The sequence below is a fragment of the Astatotilapia calliptera genome, chromosome 18 (genome assembly GCF_900246225.1).
Source record: "Astatotilapia calliptera chromosome 18, fAstCal1.2, whole genome shotgun sequence".
Classification (NCBI taxonomy): Eukaryota; Metazoa; Chordata; class Actinopteri; order Cichliformes; family Cichlidae; genus Astatotilapia; species Astatotilapia calliptera.
Window position 1 is genome coordinate 18,761,733 of NC_039319.1, and position 15,687 is coordinate 18,777,419.

General features: G+C 40.6%; 1 protein-coding gene across 1 annotated transcript in view; it reads left to right on the forward strand.

Moving 5' to 3' along the window:
* Positions 1 to 2,699: 2,699 nt before the first annotated feature.
* Positions 2,700 to 15,687, forward strand: part of tnr (tenascin R (restrictin, janusin)) — a 209,678-nt gene continuing 196,690 nt past the window's right edge. Inside the window, exon 1 of the mRNA XM_026149494.1 lies at positions 2,700 to 2,831. The gene's annotated coding sequence lies outside the window, so the exon portion shown is untranslated. The remainder of the gene's footprint in view (positions 2,832 to 15,687) is intronic.

Genomic DNA, 15,687 nt, shown 5'->3' on the forward strand with positions numbered 1-15,687 from the left:
AATGGAAACTGCTTTATGCAGCTAAATATTTCAATAGTACTCATATGTGATGCATATCAAAATACTGTCAAAACACATGCTCATATAAATTTGGATTTGTGTTTTTTTAGCCACCCTGTGCTGTAGAGCTGATGGGACCGCTTGGATATCAATATCCCTTTTTGCCACTGGTGGCAGCACTGAGCCAAAATGCAGAGGTCCAGAGTGAATCTTTCCCAAATATCATGTCTTCATTTAATATTGATTTAATTGACTGGAAGATATTCTGCAGACATTTTGCTGTCTCTGCTTACTTTCCTCAAAGTATCTTTCTATGGTAAGTTATTTGAGAGCTAACGGGTGGCGAGCTAATGTTAAGTGTGTTTAGAAGAAGGCTCAGAACAGACCCACTAAAGTAAAGTCGGCTAACTAAAGCTAGGTCAGTAAAAAGCAAATGCGTGTTTTGAGACATGTAGACACACCGCCACTTTATTAGGTACACCTTGTTAGTAGTGCCCTGGACCACCCTTTGCTTTCTGAACTGATTCAGTTCTTCATGGCATAGATTTAAACTATGTAAATTATAGCCTGAGCTAACAGGAGCGGCATCCAGTGTGGGTCTTCTGCTGCTGTAGCCCATCTGGTTCAGGGTTGGACGCAGTGTTGCCAACTCCTCAGTAAGGAAAATCGCTATTGGCTGTCCTGAAAGTCGCTAGAAGTCGCTAAATGACGTCATCGCCTAATTTGCATAATTGGTCATGCTAATATAATTGTAACCTATGCTGTTGGAGAGAGAAATAATATCGTGGAAGCAAAAAACGTCCTAATTGCATTTAGAATTTATTTAGAACTACCAATTAAATTTCTTTTAGCAATTATTGTTTTTTAATGTCACAATTCCAACCCTGCTCCTTTATCCGGGCTTCGACCGGCAAAAGTGACCCGAAATTGGCACTCTGGTGGAGTTCCTTTATGTGTGTGTGTTTATAAGTAGTTTTAAACCTTAAACAGTAAAAGAAGAACTCAGTGCGGGAGCAGCGGCTTCGCTCATGCGCGGTTCATTTGCAGTTTGGACGCATAGGTGTGAACATCTCCTGCAGCTGGGGGAGGACTATCCTCCGCCCGTGAGCGCTTTAGCACGGGTGAGGTGCCCACGGCAGCACCGCTGCTTGTTGAGAGTAAGAGCAACACGCCCTTTCACGTCAAAAAGTCGTCATAAATAAGTCTCCAATGCACCAGAAAAAGTCGCCAGATTTGTCGTTAGTCGCTTTTTAGAAAAAAAAGTCGCTAAGGGGGTCTGAAAACTCGCTAAATATAGCGACAAAGTCGCTAAGTTGGCAACACGTACTTTATATGGAGTTGTACTATGAGCGACTGTCACTTATGTCACCGTTTCCCTCATTCTCACGCTCGCTTTGAACTTCAGGTCATCTTGACCAGATGTCTAAATGCTTTGAGTTTCTTCCCTGTGATTGGCTTATTATATATTCTCATTAACAATCAGTTGACCACGTCTACCTATTGGAGTGACCAGTAAATGTGTACGTCTCGTGACCTTGCAAGGTGTTTATTTGGATTTGGTGTGTAAATCTAATTATTGTGCTTTAAATTTAAAGTTAATTGTATGAAAAAATAGAATTTTGTTGTATTGTTTCATTTCTTTGTTTTATCTGAGTGTCTTTGCAATATTGCTTTTTACCAGTCACGTGGTTTTCCAATTGTCCTGTCCCGTGCTTCTGGTCATCAAATAGTTTTCTTCTTCATTTTTAGTGAGTGAAACTTACAATCACACATGATAAAACCGTTTTTTGTTTTATAAGAATGTATGCTAAGATGTATTTTCATCTTTTATTCATAGAAAGCCTGCACTGTTTAACAAAAATTTGGCAAAAATGTTAACTTTTAATTAATTGCAATTGATTGTAATTTTTTTAGTTCTCTCTCTCTCTATATATAATTTTATGTTTTAACTTTTTTCAATGTTAAAATTTTCTACTTTTCCATTGCTGTAAGCTTGCCATCATTGTGTTGGTAGCTATTGACTGGACAGGATGACCTTCACCTTGAGCTTTGGCGAAATGTCTTTTAAGCATTTGCTCGCATTTAGAAATGAAGCAATTGATTCATTGAAAAAATAATGAAAATAACCTTTAGCTGAAACCCATATCAGCTGAATTGTGACATTTCACTTTGTTCCCCATTCTGCTTTATTTATTTATTATTCAGCTTCAATTTCTCTTTGAGTAAAAAAAAGAATTAATTAAATAAAATAAATAATTCTGACTTTCTGAGCAGCATAAAGAGAAGTCAGCCACTAGAGGCTGCACTAGCTAAGACACAGATACAAGGATCAATAGTAAGAGAGAGAGAGGCACAGGAGTCAGTGGAGAAACAGTAAAAAAAAAAAGAGAGAGATGGTGGTAGCATGCAGTTCAGCTCAGCAAGAAAGAGTGACAGAGTGAGGAGATAGCGGGGGTGAGCATCGCAGCAACTGACAACCTGAGAGAGAGAGAGAGTCTTAGCTTACTAAAGAGAGAGAGGGAGAGAGAGGAGTACCACGTTGCCCGTCCTCATATTTCCCTCTGCAGCTGTGTGAAGCAGAGTGAGCAGTGGAGAGGAGCGAGCACATCTGAGTCTCGTGGAAACAGCGGGACCCGCGTACCACTTGGCTGAGAGATCGATGCACTTACGCCGAGCCACACAGAGGGGGTGAGCCGCCCGCAGGACATCCGTGCACTACCAGAGAGGGAGCGAGAGAGTAGCCAAAGGGACGGAGAGAGTGAAGAGAGCAAGAGGGGAGAAGATTACCCAGGGCCAATTTGAAAGCTTTCGGCTTGTCACTCAGAGCAAGGGTGAGTTAACTTGTGCTTGTGTGGAGTGGCAGTACATGTTCTGCAGGTACATTGTGCTTGTGACAAGTGTGTGTGTGTGTGTGTGTCAGTCCTATATCTTCACCAATGCACAGAGTTTCTGCTGTCCTGTTTCTTTTACCCCCCTCTATTTTAGCAAAGTGCATCACTTGCCAGAGCATGTGACTTACAGTCTTCTAGGCAGGTGATTAGCTCTGGAACCTCATTATCAATCAAGCCGTTATCACGCAGAGCAGAGAGGAAGACTACAATAGGTTCTTAACGACCCCCCTCTCGCCGGTTTGTGCGTTGCATGAATGCGTGCGTGTGTAGTCGAAGTGCATCTCGGTGTGCTGTTGAATCCGTTTATCCTACCAGGCAAAGGTGTGCGCCTGAATAGCAGCCACGTGAGCCGTTTAATACGGGTTATTATAAAAGCTTGCTTTGAGAAAATTAATTAGAGAGCCTGATGCCGTTCAGTGTAATTTGTCACGTCTGTCAGGAAAAGCTGCCGGTTTGTTCATTTATCACGTCAGTTATGGAAAAAGAAAGCCCCCCCCCAAAAAAGCAGATTTTTTTGGTGAAATTTCTTGATGATCTTTTAGGAAATTACTTTCAAACAACAAACAAACTTAATTAACATGAATAAGGGTTAATCTAAAAAATAAAAAAAAGACATCTAATAAATTTGAGCTGTGCTGTAATCATATTGCAATATTTTTAAAACTTGGTGAGGTAAATCCTGTTTTCCCAAGCCTGTCATATGCCTGTAGCACTGTGCCTTCTTGTGGACTGCTGCTTTCTTAGGTTAATTAACTGTCTTTCCAGTTCAGATAATTCAGTGACTTCAAGCTGCACTGACTTATTATTAGACATGGTGACATTTAGAAAATTGGTCTATATATGCACCACCTCTCTCTGCGTTCTCATGTTATACCTGCCTTGTAAATACCACGCCATGCTCGATCTATCCCGTCATCCATCTGCCAGCGTCTCCGTTCCGCTTTGAGTCCCCGTTCCTCTCCCGTTCCCATTCCGCCTCTCCCTCACTGCTATACGGTGAAGGTTATTGCCATATATTGAGTCGGTTTAATTTGTCAAAGTCGTCCAGACATATTGTCCACGGTCGGAACGGGAGGAGAGGTTGGGCGGTTCAATTGACACGATATTGTACGGAACTTGACAAGAGAGTGACAGAAAAAAAGAAAGGCAGGTGCAGTTAGAAGAAGGTGGAGAGAAATGTGCTGGTTAGGTTTTCTTGTCGACACAAAAGCTGAGCAGTTCATTTCTGAGGTTTTCTTTTTTTTTCTGTGTGTGTAGGCTGCCAATGGCGAGGCTGGAGGTTATCTGTCTTTGGATTCATCATTTCTCGCACTGAGCTTTGCTTTCCTTCTCTCCCATGTGGGTCCAGTGTCATTAAGCTGAGACACCAAATCTGAGAGATCACTTTCTCTCTCCCACCCTCTTCTCTTTCTCTCCCCCCCCCCCCTTGTTGCACTGGACTCCCTCTGTCTTTGCCTCACGCTGGCTCTTTATCTGTTCATTACTCACTCTGTCTCTCTCTATGTCTCACAAACACAAACACACACACACACACACACACATATATATATATATTCAGAAAACACGCACACATGGAGGAGGAGGCATCTGTACAAGTGAAAATGCATTTGTGGAAACTGATGCTCATAAAACATGCGTCCTTCATTTAATGTAGAATGTACAGAAATTGTGGAATTGGAGCTCAAATTAAAAACAGATTACTATACCCGGCCTCTAGTTTTGGACTTTTGCAATCTATAACAGTGGATTTAGAGGATTTCACTAGGGCACTCATTACAGCTAGAGTTATATCTGCCAGATTAATGGAGACGCAATAGCTGAAGTACAAATGCAGAAGTGCACAAATGGTTTCCACATTTGTTTTTTTTTGCATTTGCCGAGAGTCTGTTTCCGTGTCTAGAGGTCCAATTTCAAATGCAAATTGTTTCCATAAATTGCTTAAGAAGCAGGTGGTATTTGTTAAATTTTTCTCTCACGTTCCCTCTGTGTTGGGATTATGTTCACAATCTTCCTTTCTCTGTTTCTAGATCATTCACATTTATTCGAGTGCCAATGGGCAGCCGAACAAGATTGCAATTGTCTGTGTGCTAATTAATAATTTACATAATACTTCATTCTGGGAGAATTTTATTTTCCTCTGCGCCAGCGTTAATTGTGTTAGCTAAGCTACCGTCATTACTTATCATTAGGAAGACAGTTAAATGTGCACATATCCAGCTCTCATTATCGGGTGAATCATCCATCAGAAGCCACACAGATTTAAACACAGTAGCAGGAAAGAAACCGCACAACGGGGACACAAATCTTTAACCATTTGTTCTTCTGTTAGTTGGAGTTCAAGCGCCTACATCATTCGCGTAAGTAGTTTCTCTTCTTGTTTGGTAATTAGATTAGTGTTATTGTGGTTTAGAAACAAGCACCTTAACATGAACACAGTTCTTCTCATTGTCAAGTTTTGCACGTTTGCACGACTATTTTTACATCACACACTTTGTACAGCGTGCAGTATTTAAAAGCTTAAGAGAAATCTCTGTGGAAATAAAGAATTTCCTTTCCTTTCACCCGTGGTTCATCATTCAAGGAATCACCTCAGTGGCCTCCTGCACTATCATCTAAGTCTGTGTGATGAATCCCGAATGGAGGGCTCTGATTTATGTTTCCAAGGCGGAGGAGTCAGCAGAAGACTACAATTCTTCCTTTCTTTTGCTTTTCTTCACTTACCATTAACCTCATGGGATGATTTTGGCTAAGTGACACCCAAATAAACCGACGCATGCAGTTGAGGGATGTGGATCTCGTACCAAATTGTCATGCCAGAATTATTCTGTACATTGATGTGCTAGATTTGATTGGTGTGAATATTTCAGAAACTGCTGATCAGTTCTCCATCCATCCATCCATCCATCGGTGGTTAGCACTGTTGCCGCACAGCAAGAAGGTCCTGAGTTCAATTCCACCATCAGGCCGGGGTCTTTCTGTGTGGAGTTTGCATGTTCTCCCCGTGTTTGCGTGGGTTCTCTCCGGGTACTCCGGCTTCCTCCCACCGTCCAAAGACATGCAGCTTGTGGGGATAGGTTAATTGAATAATCCAAATTGCCACTAGGTGTGAATGTGCGAGTGAATGTGAGTGTGAATGGTTGTCTGTCCCTATGTGTTAGCCCTGCGACAGACTGGCGACCTGTCCAGAGTGTACCCCGCCTCTCGCCCTATGACAGCTGGGATAGGGTCCAGCGCCCCCCGCGACCCTGAAAAGGATAAGCGGAAGCGAATGGATGGATGGATGGATGGATGGATGGAATATTTCAGAAACTGCTGATCAGTTCTCTGGATGAAAATGTCTTGCTAATGCCAGAGGTCATAGGTCAGAGACTGCTTTTCAGAGTCACTCATCGCAAAAACAGTTTGCAGAAGAGCATCTCTGAACATGCAGCCTACAAATCTGACGCAACTGTGTGATGCTGTCAGGTCAACATGAACCAAAATCTCTGAATCAGTGTGTCAGTCATCAGTGGCATGAAAAATTAAGGCGGTTCTGAAGGCAAAAGGAGGGCCCACTCAGTACTAGCTACGTCAGTTTTTAATTTTACCACTCAAACATTGCACCGCATTTTGTCAGCTTCATTACCTCATGGTTGAATATTGTGCAGCTGCCATGTTGTTATGGGGCATCCACATCTCCTAATACATGTTTATACAGGCAGGAGGTCTGCCCATTATTATGATTTATTATTATTCCTGATTTCCCATTTCGTTCTAATGAAAATTTTTTGATGCGCTTGTACATAATAGTCCACCCAGCCTCTGCTTTAAACCAGTGCCAGACATGTACCTGTCTGTCTGCATCAGTCTCCCCCGCACCACCACCACACACAAACACACTCAGTGCTTGTGTGCGCGTGCTCAGTTTCGAGGTTGTGTCCAACAGAGTTGATAGCAGGGAGTTGTCTTCATTGTTAGATAAATATTAGCAAAATAATCGATGACAAAAGACATTAAGAATGCCATTGATTGCAGAGAAATGGGACAACTCATTAGACGGATTACTTGGGAAAACACAGCTGGCAGCAACTTCACAGTTGCGCCGTAAGCATGAAAAAGTCCACTGAAAATGCTGAATATTCAATACGGAGACACTTGTGGGCTTTGTAGTCCTGATTTCTTGGTGGGTGGTGTTGTCCAGACTACAGACACTATGTGCTGTGAAAGACAAGCTGGCTACAGTTTGTCTGAACAACCCTCTTTATTTAAGAACAGCGCAGCAGGACAGCATTTTTACCCCACTCCCTGCAGCACCTGTCACACTCACATCTGTCCCTCTGTTATCAGCGGCAGGTAGACACTTACCGATAAGTAGGCTGTAAAAGTGCTGTAAAAGTGCTGTAATTAATAATTTTATGATTATTTATAAGATAAATTGTATATAATGTTGCATAACTTGATAAGCAAGATAGATTTCTATCAAGTTTTGTAATGAAAATAACCAAGAATATAATGGATATGATAATTAACTCCTTAATAGATTGACAAATGAATGCAACATCTTTGTTTACATTGCATAAACCTTTCCAACATCTATAAGTTAACCCTTATTTATTTGTTTTGTTTTTTTCAGTATTAATAGATGTTTACAGACTGTTGGGTGCCGTGTCCTCCAGCTCTGTTCTAGTGGTGTAACCTTATGGAGAACAATAGTGTAAGTGCTCACGAAGGCAGTGCAAATATGCTGTTTTTGTAAAACCCTTTAAAAACAAGGTCAGTTAGCATAATGATGTTAAATTAAATAGTACGTATTGAGTTTTTTGGCCCTGGTCCAGATCTGGAGTCTTTTGATATGGAGTCCAATCTGATTCATTGCAATCGTGTTTGTTTCTTTTTCCCTCATAAAGGCTGTCTGGATGAACACAGTCAATGACTTCATTGGATTTCACCACACAGAGCAAAGTTTCATTTGATTACACAAGGCTAATTAGCTGATATGCTACCAGTGATGTTCATCAGGATAACTGGTGAAATCATTGGCTACAAATACAGTGATGTGAAAAATAAAGTACACCTGCCTGGTGTTCTGAGGTTTTATGTGTGAGGATATAAAAAAAAAATCATCTGGTCATTAGCAGGTTCTAAAATTAGCTAAATAAAACCTCTTATGAATGACAACACATGACATAGCACAACATCATTATTTATGATTATTTAAAAACTTAACCAAAGAGCAGTGTGAAATACTAAGTACACCTTACGATGTAGTAGCTTGTAGAATTAAACTTAGCAGCACTAACTTGTTGAAGCAGTTGTTTTGTCTATGATTTTATCTCTCACAACGTTGCGGAGGAGTTTTCACCCACTCTTCTTAACAATGTTGCTTCAGTTCAGTGAAGTTTGTGGGCATTCGTTTATCAGCGGCTCTCTTAAGGCCTCGCTACAGCATTTCAGCCAGATTGAGGTCTGGAGCATCTTTTCCTTTTTCAGCCATTCTGTTGTCGATTTGCTGCTGTGCTTGGGTTCATTGTCCTGTTGCATGACCCGGTTTGGGCCAAGCTTTAGCTGTTAGACAGATGGCCTCACATTTGACTCTACAATACTTTGGTATTCACAGGAGTTCACGGTCGCCTCGATGACTTTCTAGTGTCCAGGTCCTGTAAATGCTCAAATCATGACCCCTCCACTGCAATACTTGACTGTTGGTGCAAACTGCACAAATATGTCATGTTCATGTTGTGTTTTTGCCATGTGGTGGTGTGCATCATAAGCAGATATCTCCACTTCAGTCTTGTCCGTCCAAAGGACATCGTTCCAGAAGCCTTGGGGTTTGTTCAGATGCAGCTCAGCACACGTCATGCTGCCATGTTCTTTTTAGAGAGATTCTGGCAACCCTTCCAAACAAAGCGTACTTGTTTAGCTTTTTTCTAATTGTACTCTCATGAACTTTGATATTTAACATGCTAAATGTAGAGTCTGAGATGTGGCTTGTTAGTTTTTAGCAGTTTCTCCGAGCATTACGCGGTCTGACCTTGGGTTGAATTTGTTGAAACGTCCACTCCTGAGAAGATTGTGTCAATGTGTTAACACCCACCGAATGCTGCAGACCAGCAAACTGTCCAAATATCTGCTCTTATAGAGGTTTTCACACATGCTGACGATCAGTTATTTGATTAACAAGTTTTTGGCTGCGACTTACCCTCTTAATTCCCATGGAAGCAGTAAAGGTGTACTTGTTTTTTCACCATAGCTGCGAATAGTAGCTCCTGCGTTTTGGCTCAGTTTTTGTTAAATAAATAATGACATGGTATATTATGTCCTGCGTTGTAGATCATCTTTGCCTGTATTTATCTAGTTCTAAGCCCTGCTAAGGATATGTTTTTTTTTTTTTAATTGATTAATACAAAACAACATTTTTTAAACTGCAAGAAGCTGCTACATGAATGTTGTGTGCAGACTGGAATACAATTAGAGAAGAGATAAAAAAAACCACATTTGTTACCGATCAATTGTGCTTATGTATTTTGTCAATCTAACAACCCAGCTCTTTTATTTCAGCGATTCAGAAACATTCACATACTCCTGTGTTCCATGACAGTGCTTTTCATCATGCAATAATGAAAACGGGTTTGCCAGCACAGTTTCTTGGTTTTCCAGAAGCATCTTCAAACTGCTGTTCATTTCATTTTGCTGAGATTTAATTGATTTGCTTAAGGCTGCACAACCCTATCTGGGAATATTTTGTAGTCAAAACGTATCTTTACTGTGTACTAACGAAGGCTGAGGCTGTTTAAGTAAACGCTGGAGACCAATCCAACAGTGAGCATCACATCTCTACACTGTTGATTTCTCAACCACAAAGCACTTTATTAACAGAGAACGGATGAATGTGCCAATTATGCTAATCTTATCAAGACACTTGTCTGTTTGACTGCCTCGAGTCTCAAACAGCAGAGTCTGTGAGCATTCTCAAGGAAAAAATAATAGACCGAAGGGCCGACGAAACCGAAACTTTGAGGTTTTTCTGCGAGATGTTCAAATTTCACATACTCTAAACAGTATGCAGAGGTTAGATTTTGTACGAAGGCATCTCTTTCCTTTATTTGGAACCATTGAGGAACTATTTTTAAACCCAGGAATGTAGCCAATCAATGGACTGTGCTGTAAATGTGGTCAGAAGTGCTTAAAAACTGTATATCACATATGATTTACGGGGCAGGACGGAACTTGGATTGGTTTTTGAGCTTGAGCGTTGTGTGCGGCTTCAGTTTTACAGTGTGTTAAACAGCAATTGAAGAGATGGAAAACGACAAAGCTGATAGGATCATAAAATGTGTGGAGGAATGTGAACTGCCCACTTGAAATAATGTGCGTAAGATATGAGAGCTTTACACCGGAGCCCTTTTTTCCTCGCCTTTCCGTCCCGAACCTGTGAGGCAAATTTCCCAAATGGGATGACACAGCTGAACTGATAAGCCTCTGATTTATATTGTATCATGGAGTGCTGTATGGACATTATCACCTCTGTCTTTATTTTCAATCTGCGAAATAGCGGGGCGAAAATGGCTTCTTTTGCCACTGTGCTTTAAATCCAAACAGTTCAGAGTTCAGCTGAGTGCACTTGTTGGGTAAGTATCGCTGTTTTCAGGATCTGTGGCATGTGGTGTTACATTATGAAGTACCTTCCGTAGCCAGCATGTGTTATATATTTTTTACAAGTGCCCGCCTTATGAATCTTGTGGGGATATGCTTGAGAGGTTTTATTTTTATCCTCGTTCTTGCAGTCCTCCCCAGCGTTTGGAGTAGCTGGGCAGGCCACGTTAATGATCCTCATTAGCCAAGGAGCTTGAATCCAAACTGGAATTCTTCCACTTCAATTGCTACTTAACATTTGGTGTTCTTCTCTCTCTACTGTCTGTCTTTCTCACTATCTCTCCCTTTCTGTCATGATCCTGGGTTGTTGACCCAGCGTTTTGTGTTTCTTTTTGGGTTCATCTTGTGTTTGGTGTTTATTCTGATTCTGTATTAATTCTTTGGGTTGGTTGTCGTGTTTATTATCCCTACCTGTGTCTCCCCTCTGTGCTCCGTTCAGGTCCCTGTGTTTTTGTTGCTAAACAGTCTGGGTGTTTCCGGTTTTACTTTGTAGGTCTGCCTCTCATCATGTCCATTAGTATCAGCTGTGTCCACCCCTGCATGTCATCTCCTCATTACCTAGTGTGTATTTATAGTGTGTGTTGGCTTCTGTTCATCGTCGGATCGTCTGTGTTTCTCGGTGTAACTACGTCTCTCTGCATTCTCCGCTCCCCGTTTCATGCTTAGGTTTGTTATTTAGTTTTCCCAGTCTAGGTTTTTTCCAGTCATTCGTCTTGTCTCACTACCTGTTCAGTCGCTCCACTTCTGCAAATAAAACTTCATTCTCATCACCAGTCAACTGCCTGCATTTTGGGTTCTTTTCCTCCTACACCACACGGCTCACGCCGGCAGCCGTGACACTTTCTCTCTCCGTCTGACTTTGCTTCTTCACTTCCCCCTCTTTCTGCAGCAGCATCGTTTCTTTTCCTCCCTCATTGTCTCGTTCTGTCTCTCTCGCTCTCCTCCTTTTCCCACTTCGCTGTCTGCACTGGGAAATAATCCATAAAGGTCTTCCATCTCTTTCAACCTCTTCTTCAAACGTATTTTTTCAAGATATTTACTGCACGGTGCAATTCCCTGGATGCAGGTGTGTTCCTGTGTGCTGATGCTGTAGCTGCTGTGAGTGATCATGTATGAGCACATAGCTGAAAAAAAGGGAAGTGTTCCAAATGACCTCTGATACTAGTTGCTTTTTCTCCCCTACTGTGAAGTAAAAAGCTTAAAGTTCAGGCGTGAGCCCCCTCCAGGCAGCCTGTGAAGGATGTTCGGATATATAAACATATCGGCTCAAGAGACACCTTTAGCTAAAGGGTAAATATGCTCTGGCTCTGTTTATACAACAGCTGTGCTGTGGTGAGAGGCAAACTTTTGATGCTGCTGTTTGATATCTGCACTCGTACCGTCCAAGCTTCCATACGGCACCATTTTGATACTTATTTAAATGTGCTGCCTTAATATAACCTTTATTTAGGAAGGAAAGTCACGCTGATCACCGGGGGGGGGGGGAATAAATGTCCCCTAAAATGTGCCCTGAATGCATGAATTCTGATTCTGGTTCCGCTGTGTTGAATGAGCAATTTTGGAGAATTTGATAGAGGCAAAAATAAGGTTAAATACTAAAAATTCTGCAGAAGTTAGCTATGTTGCCTCAGCTGTGAAGCATGCAGATCTCTTCAAATGTGACATTAAGCCTTTTTGGAACATGTGTACTTTACACGGTGCTCAAAACCGCTCAGCTGGTACAGTAGTATTGCAGTGAAGATCATAAAACTTCGACATCGAAAGAAAAATCCTCTCATCTAGTATTCATTACTTGGGCAACTATATGACATGATCAGACTATGAATTAGTATTAGAGTTCTGATAATAGCCTTAATGAATATTTAAATTGATTTTAAATGAGATGGTTCATACTGCATGCTGTCTTCTCTCCTTGTAATTAACCTGTCAAATTGATAGCCTAAAAACAAAGTCTTCTAATAAGCTGTAAACTTGGCTCAGAAAAGATATGTCTTCCTTATATTTCGGTTGGACGATAGCCTGGTATTTTTATTTTCAGTATGTTTGGAAGAGGCAAACTCTGGAGTGAGTAAAGATGTCTTTTTGATGTTTGAAGTACATCATCCAGTGTGTCGGTTTGGAGTAAGAAACGAGAGCGTAGCGTGGAAAGCCTTGCAGCCAGTGCTGTTTTTAAATCTGTTGAGGCAAGTCCAGCTCAAGTTTATAAAGTCATTTGAGACATGTCCAAGTCAAGCAAAGCCAAGTTTTCATAAGCATAATGGAAATCTGCTGCAACTTTGAATATTTTCCTTTCAAAGTTGCGAAGATAGTTAATTGCATTTGAACCTGTTTCCAAATGGGATGTGGTGTAAGACGCGAGAATGCAATGATTTGCATTTCATTTAACACTTGTATTCAACTGAAAATAATGTAAAAAAAAAGATGTTAAGAAGAGTTTTTAAAAATTAAAACAAAATTTGAACAGGTATGTGTGTGCATCTCTTCTTTTAGGATAAATCTAAACATTTGGGAGCTGAAGAGACCAGTTGCCGTAGCCAGTTTTTGCTAGATTTAGTCATAGCGCTTCTAATGTTTAACACTGGACAAAGGCTAATTTATCAGCTGATATTAGCTATGCGCAATCTGTTGGTATCTGCATTTGTAAGTGCTGATAAATACGGGAGAAACACCGTTCAACCAGTAAGTCCAAGAAAGAGTTAGGCAGAGCATAAATTGGTAATCCACGACTTCTTGTGACAATAAATCAAGATTCTTTTTAAATTTCATAGGCACAGATTATCTTAGTAAGAATTCCTAAATAACTGCACATAACAAAGGTTAGTTAGTCTGTTTATGTTTTGAGTGTCAAAAAGAGAAAAAACTACCTGGTATATCAGACTTTTAAATACCCAAACACTGGTATTAGTCTTAAAAATCCAGTTAGTCAGACTTAATATAGCATCATGGGCGCTGGCTTTAGAACTGTGGTCTGAGGAGAACACAACATTCATGATTTCCAGAAAAAACAAAAATACAGTTTGAATTTGTCAAAGAAGAGGACAATTTCACTCTCGACCTCCGCCTGTACACTGTTATCAGCCTGGCTTTTTAGGAATTTTTTGGGGTTTTAGTCGTGATACTTGAAGGTCTGACCATCCGAGAATGTAAAGCGCCCAGAGATCAATCCTGGTTATGAATTGCACGATCGAGTTTTAACTGGAATGTGTGGCTCCAGCGGTGAAATGCGTTCAATGACAAATGGTCTTTAGAGATCCTGAGCCGGTGCTGTGATTTCCACCACATAATTGGGACTGTTTTTAATCCAGTGTCACCCTACGGCTAGAAGATAATGACCGTTCAGGATTTTTAGCTGCCTCTCTTGGGTGCAGACACGTCTTTGGATTCTCTGAATATTTTTGGTGATATTTTGTACCAGATGAAAAAAGATGAAATTCCTAAATATTTCTGTTATTCTTAGAAATAGTTTATTAACTTGAATTACTTGCCTTCTATCACAGAGTTGTAAATGCCTCACAGTAGCTCCTTCTGAAAGACTCACAGTCATGTTATCAGCGATAGGTCCTTTCGATCTATCCCAGCATTTTTTTTGACACGTGTTGCTAACATCACCTTCAAAATTGAACACAACCAAGTACATTTTGTGCCATTTTCAATTAAAAATACTGTTTAAATGATTTACAAGTCGAATTCCATTTTTCATGGCATCCCGTCCTTTCAGATGCAGGTTTGGGTTAGTCTGGTAGCTGCTTTCAGAGCCTGACACCTGGATGATAAACAGCATGTGCATGCCAAACAGATTTTTAGTTTTCAGACAGCATCAATTCTTAACCTGCAATGAACTGATGGTGGAAAAGCTCTGCAATGCATACATTACAAAGTCCTTTTAAAATCTACATATTCTTCAGATTTCCATGATCTCAGTGGGAATGCTATTCTGTTTTTCCTGTCAGTACTACAGTGCACGTTGCTTCATTTGCTCCCCTTTTCACACTTACAACTCTTCCACTTTTGTTTTGGTCATAAAACACTCCTTTCTAGGTGAAACTTGTCTTTGTTCCAAGATTTAGCCTAATATGACCGCAAAACAACTTTTTCAATCAAACATGGCTACCACAAGCCAATTAAATCACATCCATACTGCAGTTAATTGCACATGTGATTAAGAACTAAGACAGCTCTTTGTCTTTGTGAACTTTCCATCTGTCTGCCATTTAGCAGAATGGTGTCATTAACGTAATATGTCCTTAGCTCATACGAAAAGCCATTCTCATTCCTAGCACACACTCAGCAATTATACCTGCTCCAGTTCTCCCATTTGCATAGTTTTATAGACTATGCATTCAGATAGATTGGGTTTTCTACTTAATATGCAGCACAGAGCTGTTATGGGTTGGTTTGCACAATGTATACCTAATAATTGGCTCAACTAAGCAAACACTTTTACTTAATATCATAGCACAGGGATACAGATATATTAATCAGTATCTCAGCTGTGTAAAATGAAAACAGTGTACATTTCATCCTTTTTTTAAAAAGACTATAGCGTCTGTTGTCACTGAGGTATGGGTTGCAACAAAGATCATCACTGAATCATCATGAAGAAGCAGCCATTTTTAAAATGCTGTACCACATGTTGGAAAGAGCAGTCAGTATGTTTGGTTCGTTCTTCTGTGTGATGTTCAGTTCATGTGTTTACTAACAGACATGTGTTTAGTGCCAGGATATAAAGAATCGTTTATCAATTCATAAATGAATACCTAAATAGAGTGTATAATGTAGTGCCAAGTATTTTGGTTGACACAAGTAAAATAATCATCTGCTTATGGGATTAGTTTCTCCTTCTGCAGATGACTTGTACTGTGATCAGAGCATAGTGGTACACAAACCAGTCCTCGTTCTTCTGCAGCTTCTGGTTAGTGCAACCCTCCATATCAATGCAAATGCACAGAGTAGAACAATGATGACTCAATCTGACCACATAACGAGAAAGCCACTGGAATAGCACCTGACTGGCGGTGAATGGTCAACTTGCTCGTAAGGAAACATAATGTCTATATGTGGGAAATAATGTTTAGCACCACTGTGGTTTGGGCTTTAATGTTCACCTGGTGTGCTGTCTCATCAATTGAGACAGCTGACCAAGTATTTTCAATGGATTTTTGAC